A 14,071-nucleotide genomic window follows, 5' to 3' on the forward strand; every position below is an offset into this window, starting at 1 on the left:
TAAATGCCACAGTGTTGGGCTATTGAGATGTTCTTCCCACCACAGGGATGTTAAATGTTATTATCTTATGCAGTTTATTTTGAGCAACTGCAGTTAGTTGGGAGAGTCCACATGGGCAGAGTTTACCCTCCTGAGGTAGGTCTCGGTTAGATAAACAGTTAAGGCAAGCATTTATACCTTTTGTGACATACAGTAATGAGCAACAACTGCATTTTGTTTGTACATATTCCTTTCTGATCTCTTACTTCTCTCAGCAATTTCTGCCACAGTCTGCATTCTATTCTTATCTAACACAAGGTCGAAAACCAGCATCTCTTCCAGTTCTTTTCCACTCGCCCAGACCCTGCTTGGAAGTCTCGCGTTATTAGCTGTTAGTTAGCCTGTTAAATATCAAAATAAACAGAAAACACAGTTATACAAAGCAAAACGAAATCACTAACAGAAATGTCATTGGAAATACAAATATAAAAACAGGAAATGCAATTCCTATCACTTTATCATGTCTGGGCCATTCCTGTATCGAGAGCACCTGCTAAGGTCCCTGTGTGCTTACGAGAAACCTGGAGGAACTCATACCATAGCCTGGGAGCAGTTGAATCATGTTCAGGTGCCACAGGAAAACCCTTTCCCTGCTGTGACGTTGCACTCCATGTGATTTTATGAAAATATGCTAATGAGTGTGAATATAATGTAACTGGAATATGCTTCATGCAACAGTTCTCTTGTACAGTATCATTAAAAAGCTTATAATCTACTGTGTGTTCGTCCTGTTTGTATGAACCGATCATTCCTGTATCTGAAACTAGAAATATGAACTATAACTCTGAGGTCCTGTTGTAATGATGCCATTAGTAGTGGTTTGGACTCTTGAATGCTCCCATTAACCAGGACAATTGACCGGAGATGGCTCTGTCCTGCACCATCTGAGAGTCAGGCCAGGAAGAATGAAGGCTTGGAGTCTCACAGGACATATGGCCATGTCCCCTGGTACAGGAATCCATCTTAAACCTGAGGCTTTTCCCCAGAAGAGAGACAAAAGATTCCTGCCTTGTACCAAAGCTGTATAAGGAGGTGAAACAGAAGAAAGGTGGCTGCAGTCATGAGAAATCCCTTAGCTACCCCCTGAGCTGGAACACGGACTATACCAGATGAAAATCTTGGGCCCAGACTAGAAATAAGTCTAGTCTGCAAAAGAAGCTTATTGGAAGATCTCTGAGGATGAGATTTTTATCTGTATTAGGCCTGGTCTACACTAGGACTTTAATTCGAATTTAGCAGCGTTAATTCAAACTAACCGCTCAACCGTCCACACCAGGAAGCCATTTAATTCGAACTAGAGGGCTCTTTAGTTCGAATTCGGTACTCCACCCCAACAGGTGGAGTAACGCTAAATTCGACATGGCTAGCTCGAATTAGGCTAGGTGTGGATTCAAATCGAACTTAGTAGCTCCGGGAGCTATCCCACAGTGCACCACTCTGTTGACGCTCTGGGCAGCAGTCGGAGCTTGGATTCTCTGACCAGCCACACAGGAAATGACCCGGGAAAATTTGAATTCATTTTCCTGTCTGGGCACTTTGAATCTGACGTCCTGGCTGGACATCGGGGCGAGTTCCGCAGCACCTGCAACGATGCAGAGCTCTCCAGCAGAGGAGTTCATGTTATCTGTGAATAGAAAGAGGGACCCAGCATAGACTGACTGGGAACTCTTCGATCTGATCGGTGTGTGGGGCGAGGAGTCTGTGCTTTCGGAGCTGCGCTCCAAAACACGGAATGCGAAGACCTACGAGAAGGTCTCCAAAGCCATGAGAGACAGAGGATACAGGCGGGATGCAACGCAGCGCCATGTGAAAATCAAGGACCCCAGACAAGGCTACCAAAAAATCAAAGCGGCAAACGGACGCTACAGAGCCTGCCACCACTGCCCCACCAGTGACCGTGGACTCTGACGATGGGATAGTGTCGACGGCCAGTTCCTCGGTGATGTTCGCGGACGGGGAAGATGAGGAAGGGTTTGTGGAGGACGAGGCAGGCGAGAGCGCTTACAACGCTGGTTTCCCCGACAGCCAGGATCTATTCATCACCGTCACGGAGATCCCCCAACAACCCTCCCCGGCCATTAACCCGGACCCTGAATCAGGGGAAGGAGCAGTCGGTAAGTGCTTTAACCATGTTAACTTTTATTCTTAATATAACAGGAATCTTAACTGTGTGAAAAGGAGGTCTCTCTAGATATGGGGATAGAACAGAAATCATCCTTGGAGATCTCCACGAAGCTCTCCTTGCGTTAATCGAAAAGCATCAGCAGGAGGTTCCTGGGGAGAGCTGCCTTATTGGGTGCTCTGTGGTAGCACAGTTTTCCGCGCAAGGCTTTCATGAGGTACTCAGGGAGCACTGCCTCCCCGAGCACGGCTGCATCGGGCCCTGGTTCGTGCTAGCTTTCACGCAGCATGCGCTCTCTATCTCCTTCAGTGACCCTCCTCAGGGTGATCTCGCTCGGAGACTCCTGCATCTAATTAGGGTAATTACTGTAATTTTACGCCTGGTCCAAAGTATTTTTAAAAAATCTACGGACAGACGGCATAGCACAGACTCAGCACGCAGCTGCGTGACGAGCGTAACGGAAAGCCAAAGAATATAATGGACGCTCATGGAGGGAGGGGGGAATGAGGACACAAGGTATCCCACAGTTCCTGCTGTCTCCGAAAAGTATTTGCATTCTTGGATGAGCTCCAAATGCTTCTAGGGTCAAACACAGTGTCTGCGGTGGGTCAGGGCATAGTTCGGCAATTTGCGCACACACCCCACCCACCACCAGAAGTGAAAACAATCCTCTGTTGACTCTTTTACATGTCACCCTATCTTTACTGAATGCTGCAGATAGACGCAATGGTGCAGCACTCAACACCAACATCCTTGCTCCCCCCACGCTATGGATGGCTGATGGTACAAAAAGATGGGTATCCGTCCTCATCATCAGCCTATTGGCACATGGGGCAGTGCAAAAGGACTGGTAACCATGCTGACTAGCATCAGTGAGGTCGATCAAGGGCGCCTGGCCCTAATTTTTGATGGCAGATGGTGCAGTATGGCTGGTAACCGTCCTCATCATTGCAACAGGGGGCTGAGCTCCATCAGCCCCCACCCTTCCTGTGTAAATAAAAGATTGAATTGCCCCTGGACTAGCAGAGGGATGATGGGCTCCTTCATCCACAGTAATTAATGTCCTGCCTGGACTATCATTGCAGCTGGAGGCTTCCTTCCACTCATTTCTCACAAACAAGTCACTGTGTCTTATTCCTGCATTCTTTATTACTTCATCACACAAGTGGTGGGACAATGGTATGGTAGCCCAGGAAGGCTGTGGGAAGGCCGGAATGAACAGGTGGTGTTGTTGCAGGAGCACCCCCTTGTGAATAGCATACAGCTCCAAATTTATGCAGGATCGGACACAGAGCAGCTGTACTCTCTGGTTCTATGATACAGTGGTTCTCTAGTACACTTGCCCATAATCTAGGCAGGACTGATTCTACTTTTAGATACCAAAAAGGAGGGATTGACTCAGGGAGTCATTCCCAATTTTTGCTTTTGCGCCCCTGGCTGCTTGGCCAGGGGCACTTATGACAGCACCAAATGGTGCAGTGCAAAAGGACAGGTAACCATGCCCATCTTATTACCATCTTATTACCAATTTATGGTATGGTAGATGGTACAATATGGCTGGTAACCATCTCAGCTGTGGGAAGAACAACTCGATATTGCTTGGGGAAGCCACCTTTAAAAACACAAGTGTAACATGCTAGTTGCATTTTAATAAGACCAAAGCCGCCTCAAATCCAGGGTCACAATCATTGGAATGATTTTGCCTTGATATTTTAGCAGCCGCAGACACAAAGCGAGTCAAATTACAGTTTCCGTTTGGAGTCAGTGCACACACAAGAATCCAGAGGCTTTTAATTCCTTAGGTTCTGCCGCCATTTCATTTGTTTCCTGTTCCAAGATTTATCCTTGTGCAAAGCAACCTTACGCCCTTGGGAGTGTCCCGCTCCCCAGTCCTGCCTGCCGCCCCTGGGCAATTTATTAGGACCTGGGGACCCCCGCCACCACCGCCAGCAGCACAAGGGGGCTAAGGCACTTTCCTGCACACCCTCGCTCCGTCTGGCACGCCACTCGCGGAAACGGCTGGCACGTCCCTTCGGCCTCTGGGGTGGGAGGGGTCTCTACGCTCTGCTCCCTCCTCGAGTGTCAACTCTGTCAACTGTCGCAATGGGACCTGCGGGGGTGGAGGCTGCGGGCAGCGGTGCGCAGAGACACCCCCGGCCCTCCCACTTAGGGGCTGCTGCCGGGGTGGGGTGGGGTGGGGTGTGGGTTGCTTTTGGGAGATGCCCAAGGTAAATGCTGCACCCCTCACCCTCTCCTGCACCCCCAACCCCCTGCCCCAACCCAGACCCCACACCCAAACTCCTTCCAAGACCCTGCCCCCCACACACCCTCCTGCACCCCAACCCCCTGACTGAGCTCAGCCCCTGCACCCAAACTCTCTCCCAGAGCCCAGCCCCTCTCCTTCCCACACTCAAACTCCCTCCCAGAGCCTTAGGCAAGTGTGTGTGGGGTGTGGGGCAGGACTTGGTCCCATTCTGAGCATCACCAAAAATTATACAAACCTGCCGCCCCTGTCCAGTCCAACCTTCTGCTGATGCACCCCAGCCCACACCCGTGCAGGATTTGAAGCTTCCATGACTTACATTCCAGGACACTGAGGGATTTCAGCTCCCCTTTGCCCACAGGGAGCTTTCACCCCACTCCCAGCCAGGTTCTTGTCCATGGGATCACTGTAGGGGGGCTGGGTCCCGCTGGGTCTTTTCTCTCTCTGTGACAGGCCAGGGTGCAATAACTGGGGCATCGGAGCACCCAGGACCTTCTGTGGGGCTGCCATTCCCCTTCCCCTTCTGTGGTCTCATCAGTCATTGACTCCAGCCTTTTTTCTATCCATCGTCAGCACCATCCGAAGCCAGCTGCACTCGCCTCAAAAAGACAGAGAGTCCTGTGGCACCTTACAGAGTAACAGACATATTGGAGCATGAGCTTTCATGGGTGAATACCCACTTCATCAGACGCATGTGGCAGAAATTTGCAGGGGCAGGTATAAATATGCAGGCAAGAATCAGTCTAGAGATAACGAGGTTAGTTCAATCAGGGAGGATAAGGCCCTCTTCTAGCAGTTGAGGTGTGAGCATCAAGGGAGAAGAAATTGCTTTTGTAGTTGGCTAGCCGAGAGTCAGGGCCAAGTATCCCTAGGCCACCCCGACAGGTGTGTGAAGAACAGGGAAACAAAGGGCACCACAAACTTATGTTTTTTGGATGAGCCAAGAAAAGGGAGCAGCATTGTTCCCCTCGGGTAGCCCCTGTTCAATTCCAGGTCAGAAAACAAAACTTTTCTGCAAGAATATCCAAAAAATATTGTTTCACTTCACTTCATAAGTACAGTTGTGTGGCAATTAAATGATGACCCTAAAGTTTCATAAAAGCAAAGAACATTAAACAAAATAGTGTGGGAAATACGGATGTATCTGAGGAAAGGGCTTGGAATGAAGGAAGACAAAACTTGATCGGTCGAGAGAACAGGCCCTGTTTCCCCCTGGTTTGGAGCTTCTCTCACAACTACTGGAATAGAAAAGCTAAGCAAATGGGGTTCTATTGTTGCACAGGAGATTGAAGTGAGGTTATTTTTTTCAGATGGTCATGTCAGGAGTGGGATTTGAAACCACGTCTCTATGCAAAGACCAGAACACCCAAGAGATAGGAAAAAAGAGTTTTAAAACTACCACTTTAGACCAGTCCACCATCCTCCTGCTACAAAGACTATGATGTATGAACCCTACTTTTCATTAATAGTTGATTAACTCTTTAGGGAGGTCAAGATGGCACATCTCTTTCAACTCCTAGAGACCTTCTACAGCACAGCTGATTTTTAGACACACTCACCCGGACCTAAAGTTACACATTTCCTGGAGCTCCATGAGTTCTGTGGTGTTGTAATCTCCCTGCTTGTGTTTTAAGTGAACAAAAGATGGGTGCTGGCATTCTGAGACAGTAATGGTGAACCTCAAAATCCTGCCCTGTGGGCCAGACAGTTAAGCAACCAGCACCCACAACCTCTACCATGATAGCATCCTGTCTGGCAGGAATTCACTTACCAACAGCTGGGACGTGAAATCCCCATTTCTTTGTTGTTCTGTCACTGTAGTCCCCACTTTCCTATTGCTTGTCTGTATAATCTCTGTTTGGTGCTGTGATTCTTTCCGTCTGCTGTATAATTAATTTGTTGAGTGTAAACCAATTAAGGTGGTGGGGTATAATTGGTTAGATAATCATGTTACACTATGTTAGGATTGGTTAGTTACATTTAAGTAAAATGATTGGTTAAGGTATAGCTAAGCCGAACTCAAGTTTTACTATATAGTCTGCAGTCAATCAGAAAGTAAGGGGGGGAATGGGAATGGGGGTAGGGGAATTGGAATTATGTTTTCTTAAGGGGGGCGAATAGGAATAGGAACAGGGAACAGGAAAAGGGACACAGGCAAAGCTCTGTGGTGTCAGAGCTGGGAAGGGGAAACTGAGGAAGGAAATTGGAATCATTGCTTCCTGGAAGTTTACCCCAATAAACATTGAAGTGTTTGCACCTTTGAACTTCGTGTATTGCTGCTCTCTGGTCACACGAGAAGGACCAGGGAATGGGAGGGTGATGGGATAAACCCTCTAACAAGTACGTCTTTCAGGGTGTGAAAAACCCCAGAACCAGTATAATTAAGCTGACCTAAGCCTTGGTTAGATAGTGCTAAATGAAAGGAAAGATTGTTCTGTGAATGTAGCTATTACAGGGATGGAAAACCCCTCCCCTCACTGTAGCAACTGTCTTCTCCACAGTGCTAGAGCAGCATTTTAAGTGTACACAGCCTCAGAGCAAGACCAGATCTGGCTGCAGTTTGGCTCTGTGGATGCTCAGGCGCTAAGACAACAGTAATGACAATATACTAATGCATCTGTAGCTGGCAGGATTTGAACCTGCATGGAAAGACCCCAGTCAATTTCTAGTCCATTGCATTAACCAGGGGTAGTTGATTATTTTATCAAGAGCCAAATTTCTTGGTCAAGGTATAGTCAATGTCTAGACACCAGAGAAAATAATAAGAAGTATATAGAAAGATTTTGCAGTCACTATGGGCATAACTATGACGATTGTTTCGTGTTTCACTCTATATATTTGGCAGCACTGCCTTTCCCTTTAGTCTTGTAGTTTACCAAGGGTAAAACTAAACATCTCTTCAGATACCAGGGAGTGTTTCTGTTCATTCCTGCTAGCTACACAGGTGTTTGATGTAGCTGCTTTCAATCCTCCAGCTCTGCTGGGACAAGTAACATTTCAGGCTGTCACTGAACTGAAGAAGGGAGATCATTTTTTGACAGGTTACGCCTCCTCTTAAAAGTTTTTGTCTGGCTGGCAGCCCTGGTTCCCAAGTCTCTCCTGAGGGAAGAAAGTTTCTGTGCAAAATACTAAAACTTTTAACAGAGAGGAGGGAAAGGCGATGGCCACATGATGGGGCCAGTATGTACCACAACATGGTTCTTTTATGTGGGATGACTCTGAACATTGACTGATCTCCACTCCCTTGGATTTGAAGAAATGTTTAGTTTTGCACTTGTGAACCTGTAAGGCTGAAGCAATTTTATGGATGGAGACACTACAATTGAAGGGTTATTTATTGTTGTAAAAATTGTTAAAAACACTTAGCTTCAACTGGAACTGCCTGTTATTAAAGGCTGGTTTCCCCACATCAATTCCATAAGCTCTGCTAGAAACACCCTGGGTTCTCTCCTGCCTTGGTGGGAACTGGAGGGAATCGTCCCCTGCTGCCCTTGGCTCCAGGCTGGTTTTTCTGGGGAGGGGACGTGGAATTGATTTGTTTGCTGTTGAGAAGGGAGCCAGGCCAGTTCTCAGGGAACGAGAACTCCCAGCATCTTCCCAGCCCAGCCCAGGCTGCTGCCCTGTCCCAGCCTCTGTTCCCCTGGGGCCCTGCGTGTTTGACTCTAGAGCAGGCCGGGAGCAGCAGCTGAGACAGAGGACAGCCTGGGCCAGGCAAATGCTAGGAGTAGAGCACCAGAGACCTCTACTGGCTCCCTCCTCAGCAGCAAACAATCAGTCCCCACGCGCACCCCGGGACAGCAGCCTGGAGCCAAGGGCAGTGACCAGTGGGAGGTTCTCTTTTTCCTCTTCCTGGGGTGAGCAGGGACCTGGGGGTGTTTCTAGCAGGGCAGTTGGAACTGAATTGGGGAACCAGCTTTTAATAACAGGCAGCTCAAGTTCAGACTAATTTTATTACAATTTTCTTTATAATGTAAAATAATTCAAAAGTAAACAGGCAGGAATGATTGGAACTCTTTTCTCCCGTTCATAGAAAAAATCGTCTTTTTGGCTTTTCATGATACGGGAGTCAGGTTCATTCTCTGTTCAGAAGCAACGTGCTCAGAAGCCTGTTGTGTTTCATTTCTTAGGTTCTGCTGCTGTCATGTGGCCATTTCCTTCCCCTCCTTTCTGTCCAAAGCGCAGAGCCAAGTCCCTCCAGGGAGAGGACATCTTTCTTCTTTCCTTCCTCAACAGCCCCCTTCCTTGGAGAGCCCTTTGCTGGGGTCTGGGTGGGGAACAGCCATTTCTGAGGATTAATTTCACACCATATTTGGTGTTGATATATAGATTTTACAGCCAGATTAGATCATTAGCTACCTCTGCTCTGACCTGATTCAGAACAGAGTCCAGAGAATTTTACCCAGTGACTCCTACATCCACCCCAAGATCTTCTGGCTGAACGAGGAGGGTTCATTCAGAAAGTCATCATGTTTGGCTGTAAAGGTGTGAAATGATGGGGAAATTGGCCCCTCTTTCAAGTTTAAATGTTGTAACTTCTACATCTAGACCTGGGTGGCCAACCTGAGCCTGAGAAGGAGCCAGAATTTCCCAATGTAACTGCCAAACATGCACCTTTGTATGCAACTACTGAGTCAATTGTGAACCTTCCCATCATTATCATTATCCCTTTGAAATGATGATGGTGATGGACCCTGGGCTCTGTATCCCAGAATGCCCTGGACGTCTGCAGGTTGCATTAGCCAATCCAACCATTTGGCACTTGCAGATGGGCACCTCTGTATTGTGCCTGAGTCTTGTACAGCTACGAAAGGCTGGTAGAAGCTGATATTTTCCCGTCTTTTTAACCAGCACTAATACCAGGCCAGGCCAGGGCTGGGCAGAGAGAGAGAGCAGCAGGTTTCTCCTATTGCTTCCCACTCGCTTTTTCTTGACTAGCTTCACCTCTGCACCAACTTGCACTTTTCCTATATAAGCCTGGCTAGCTCAGTTGGCAGAGCATCAGACTTCTACTCTGAGGGTCCAGGGTTCAAGTCCCTGGTCAGGTGTTAAATTTCTCTCTGTGGTTGTAAAAAGCTGATTTTTTGGGGTCTTCTTTGGTGTTACTCTTTGTCTTCAGGATTTTGCCTTTCCTAAGAAGGCGGGGGGGATTGAAGGAGCAACTCCTTGACATCCCCTCTGTCCTTGCAGGCTGGAGGAATAAAGTCCTCTGGGCATAGAGCATGTTCCTCCCCTGCACACACACACACACAGAATATTCATAAGGAATTAGAATCACCTGCTTCCTTCCCCTGTCCTGCTGGATCCCCAAATGAAGATGCTCTTCAGCCCAAACCCATGTCCCCTCTACTCCCAGTGCCCTTTAATCCCAACCCTCAGTCCCTCCTATGCTCACTGCTCCTCACTCCCAACCAGAGCCTGCTCCTCTTCACCCTTCTCCTCTGTCCCAACCCACAGCCCCCTCCTATTCCCAGTGCCCCTCAATCCCAACCCACAGCCCCTTCTCCTCACGCTGCTCCTCAATCCCAACCCACAGCTCCCTCCTTCCCTCCAGCAGCAGGTGCTTCAGACCCCCTCAGGAAGATTTTCTTGTGTATGAGTCTGCATGTGGATTTTACGGTATGTTGGAAATAGGTTGGGTTGCTTGCCAAAATGATCACTTTTGGCTGGTGTTGGATTCCCAGTCTCCTTGTTATTGGGGCAGGAGAAACAAAAGGTTGTTATCCTTGATGTGTGAATCAAGGACTCAACCCTGGGTGTAAACTAAATGAGCTGCCCACAGATTCTGGCAGCCACAATGAGCATTTGGTGCGAGAGCTCAGACCTGCCCCTGTCCGAGAGGAAGGGGGTCATCCGTGAGGGGCTTGGACCACAGACCTATCAGCTCTTAACTCCCAAACTTTCAGTAACTCTATTATCAGTGCCAGTGAGTGTAATTTAAACCATAAGAAAAACCACACTGGGCTAGATCAAAGGTCCATCTAGCTCTGAATCTTGTTTTCTGACGGTAGCCAATACCAGGTGCTCTAAAAGCATCTCAACAAGGCACCCCTGGGAGTTGAACCCAGGATCTCCTGTTTACAAAACAGGTACTTTAACCAGCTAAACCATGGTGCCAGCCTGTAACTAAAGTACACTGTCTGTTCACACCTGACTCCCTGCATCTGCATCTGCATCTCCATCTAGGCCTGACAAGCTTTGCTTGTGTCTGGATTCTGCAAAGCAGAGGAGCAGGTGACATTTTCCTTGCAAGCTGTCTCTGTGTGTGAATCTTTGGCCAGATCTGCACTACAAAGTTATTTCAGCAGAATTATATTGCTCAGGTGTGTGAAAAACACACTATGCTCCCTCGGTCAGCAGCTTGTGACTGGTGTACACACTGCAATGCAAGGTCTGGCGAAAAAACTGCCCTGTTTTGGTGACAAAATAAAACCACCTCGATGAGAAGCCTAGAGCTTTGTGCAGCAAACTTACAGTGGCAGAGTGTCAGTGTAGACGCTGCCGTTCATTATATCACCATAACTGGCCTCTGCCAGTATCCCACAATGCCTGCCGTGAACTCGCCTGCCCTGCATTCCTGCTACAGAGCAACGGGCCCCTCCCCTTTCATTGCTCTGGGAAGTTCTGACAGCTGAGCCTGCTGCTCTGCTCCGGCAGCCAGGATCAAATCACTGCCATGGATGCTGCTCTCTCCCGCCCTGCGAACATAGAGCAGGGTGGCGGGAACTTCCTTACAGTGGGCGTGGGCGCCACCGCCATCCGAACTGTAACACCCCTGGAACACCCCTTCCTTCGTGGAGGCTCTTACCTTCTAAACAGGGATGGCTGGTCTCTAGTAAAATCACTAAAAGGGAAGGAGAAAACTCGAAAGAGGTTCCTCCTGGCGCTCACATACATGAACCCGAATACTCTCTCAATCCTCAAAGAGAGACCTGGAGAAGGAGATTTGCTGAAGCAAAGACACAGGGGTCTCTGAGGTTTCCCTGGCCCCTCACCCCTGTCCTGCCTGGCTGATGTCAGCATCTTTCTGTGAGGTCACCACCTCCCCACCACCTTTGACCAATATTCTGAGGTCCTGCAAAAAGCCTTTGTGATGTCACTGCCACACCCCTCCCTTGCTGTGCTAATGTCCTGCCACTGGTCAGGCACTTTGGAGGCTTGATCACCCCACTCAAGGAGCGTTCGTTCTAGGAAGCAAGCCGGCTAGACAGTAAAACATCAGATGCTGCTCCCAATGCTACACTCAGTTTTTCAGAAATTAGTCGACTTTATGGCCAGAAGAGACCATTAGAGCATCTAATCTGACCCCCTGCATATCACAGGCCTCCTGTATGACACAAGAGCTACTTTTGGGGCAAACACATTCCAGAAAGGCATCAAGTTTTCATTAAATGACATCAGGAGATGGAGAATCCACCACTTTCCTTGGTAGCTTGTTCCTGCGGTGAATCATCCTCGCTGTTGAATATTTGTGCCTTAGTTGTAATATGATTTTGTGTCTTTTCACCTTCCAGCCATTAGGTCTTCTTATGCCTTTCTCTGCTCGATTAAAGAGCCCTTTAATAGCCAATCTTTTCTCTCCATTAAGGTCCTTCAACACTTCAATGAAGTTACCTTTCAATCTTCTTTTGATAAGCTAAACAGGTTGAGCTCGTTCAATAGCTCCCTAGAAGGCATTTTTCTCCAGCCCTCAGAACATTTGGTGGCTCTTTGCTGCCCCAGCTCCAATTTCACAACATCTTTTTCAAATGAGGACACCAAAACTGGAGGCAGTATTCTAGTATCAGTCTCACTGATGCCATGTCACCTCTTGTGACTTTATTGACATAATCTGTAACTGTACAGATCATCATTGCGACCGCTGTTCTATATTTGCAGACAATATTGTAGAAAGGTTGTCGTGTAAGGGGTATATGGAGAGGTTCTGATTGGCTGATTATAATGATGCTATCTCTAGATGTGTATCATTTTTGTAATTGATGTTATGAATATTGACTCTATGCTGCCCGTACTTCAAACTTGTGCTCTGCTTCCGGGGAACACCCCAGCCAGACAAGTTGGTGTCAGTTCTGCCTAGCCTGCTTGATGGCCCATTAAGGACCATCAGCTATACAATCGACCCATTGAGAGAAAGCAGATACACCTTGTTACTCAGCAAGGTATGCAGGGACCTGCCTATGGACAGAACTCAGGTAGAGCTCCAGTTGACTGCAGCTTTTTAAATTTTTTTTCCACTTGGGGTGGCAAAAACGCTGGATCTGGCCCTGCTCCATGGAAGACAATTTGTTAAATCCCAGATGAGTGCAGTTCTATCAATTCTCAGCCTGAGCCCTTAGGTCTTAATCCTGAGGATATTGTCCCATCATGGGACCATTTCCCTCCTCTCTTTCATACAGAAACAAAATTTTCCTTGCACAGACACAGGAACAGGAAGATCTTTCTCTGTCCCTTGTGCAAAGCAGGGGGCCAAATTCCATGGAAACAATGGACAAGCAGGGGGCCCTGGGCACATCCAGCCCTGGCTGTGAAATGTTCCCTCCCCTCTTTCTTTATGCCCCTGTTGTTATTTCATGGATTGTCTGGGATGGGGGAAAAGCTGAGTTCACTGCAGGTGGAGGGGAAAAAGGACCCTGAAAATCTCAGGCCCCAACCCCTGCTACAAGGATCACGGAGGTGCTGGGAATCTGCATGGGAAAGGGACTGTGTGAATTGTCAAGGTGGGGAATGAATAACAATCTACAACTAGTTCCACCTCATTAACCACTGACACAGGCTAATCCTGTTGCAGCTAGAAGGGAAACTGGGAGTGATTATTTGCTGTTCAGCCATGGAAACAGTGACCCAATTGCACCGCAGTGAATGTGCTGGGGAAAGTTGGACTTCACAGGTAGGTGGCAATAGCAGATCCTAGAAATACCTGGAGCTCCCCACACCACTGCTGCCACCAGGGTGAGGTGTTGAGTGACTCACAGTGCCCCTCCCCTCCCATTACCTTCCAGCAGGAGGTGGCAGCACCCCCCACCCAATGCAGGGGAGAGGCCTGAGTGTATCTCTGCACCCTGAGCCCAGGGCACCCACTCTCTCTGCCCCACACATTGAATCTGGCCCTGCTGCAAAGTGACCCCTAAGAACCAGCAGCCTCCAGGACAGCAGATTTGGCCCTCAGAGCAGGGAATGTGTCCCCCATGCTGCTCTTAGGCCACTGGATGCTCTGGAAACAGGAGGGCTGTGAGTGCAATTTATAGCACAGCTGGCCAATCTGGGGATGTAGCTCAGTGGTAAAACACATGTTTTGCATGTATGAGGCCCTGGGTTCAATCCCCAGCATCTCCAGGTTCTTTTTTTCACCCTGCTGCTTTGCTCATGCCCAGAGGGGATGTAGCCCAGCAGTCTCCCTGCAGGAGTTTTAATCCTGCTCAGTGAGGGGCAAGTGCCAATTGCATGGAAGGTCTGGGGCGGTTTCTGCTCCTAAGTCACCTCAGTACATGTAAAGCCTGGTCTACACTAGGCGTTTAAACCGGTTTTAGGAGCGTAAAACCGATTTAACGCCACAACCGTCCACACTAGGAGGCACCATATATCGATTTTAATGGCTCTTTAAACCGGTTTCTGTACTCCTCCCTAACGAGAGGAGTAACGCTAGTATCGGT

The 14,071-nt window shown here is 48.3% G+C and overlaps 2 non-coding genes across 2 annotated transcripts; both read left to right on the forward strand.

Annotated features, from left to right (window-relative positions):
- The first annotated feature begins 9,396 nt into the window (after positions 1–9,396).
- TRNAR-UCU lies at positions 9,397–9,469 on the forward strand. The gene has a single exon. It is a non-coding gene; the product is annotated as a tRNA-Arg (tRNA).
- A 4,213-nt stretch (positions 9,470–13,682) lies between these two features.
- On the forward strand, positions 13,683–13,754 carry TRNAA-UGC. The gene has a single exon. It is a non-coding gene; the product is annotated as a tRNA-Ala (tRNA).
- Positions 13,755–14,071: the final 317 nt, after the last annotated feature.

Source organism: Mauremys mutica, unplaced genomic scaffold, assembly GCF_020497125.1.
Source record: "Mauremys mutica isolate MM-2020 ecotype Southern unplaced genomic scaffold, ASM2049712v1 Super-Scaffold_100089, whole genome shotgun sequence".
Classification (NCBI taxonomy): domain Eukaryota; kingdom Metazoa; phylum Chordata; order Testudines; family Geoemydidae; genus Mauremys; species Mauremys mutica.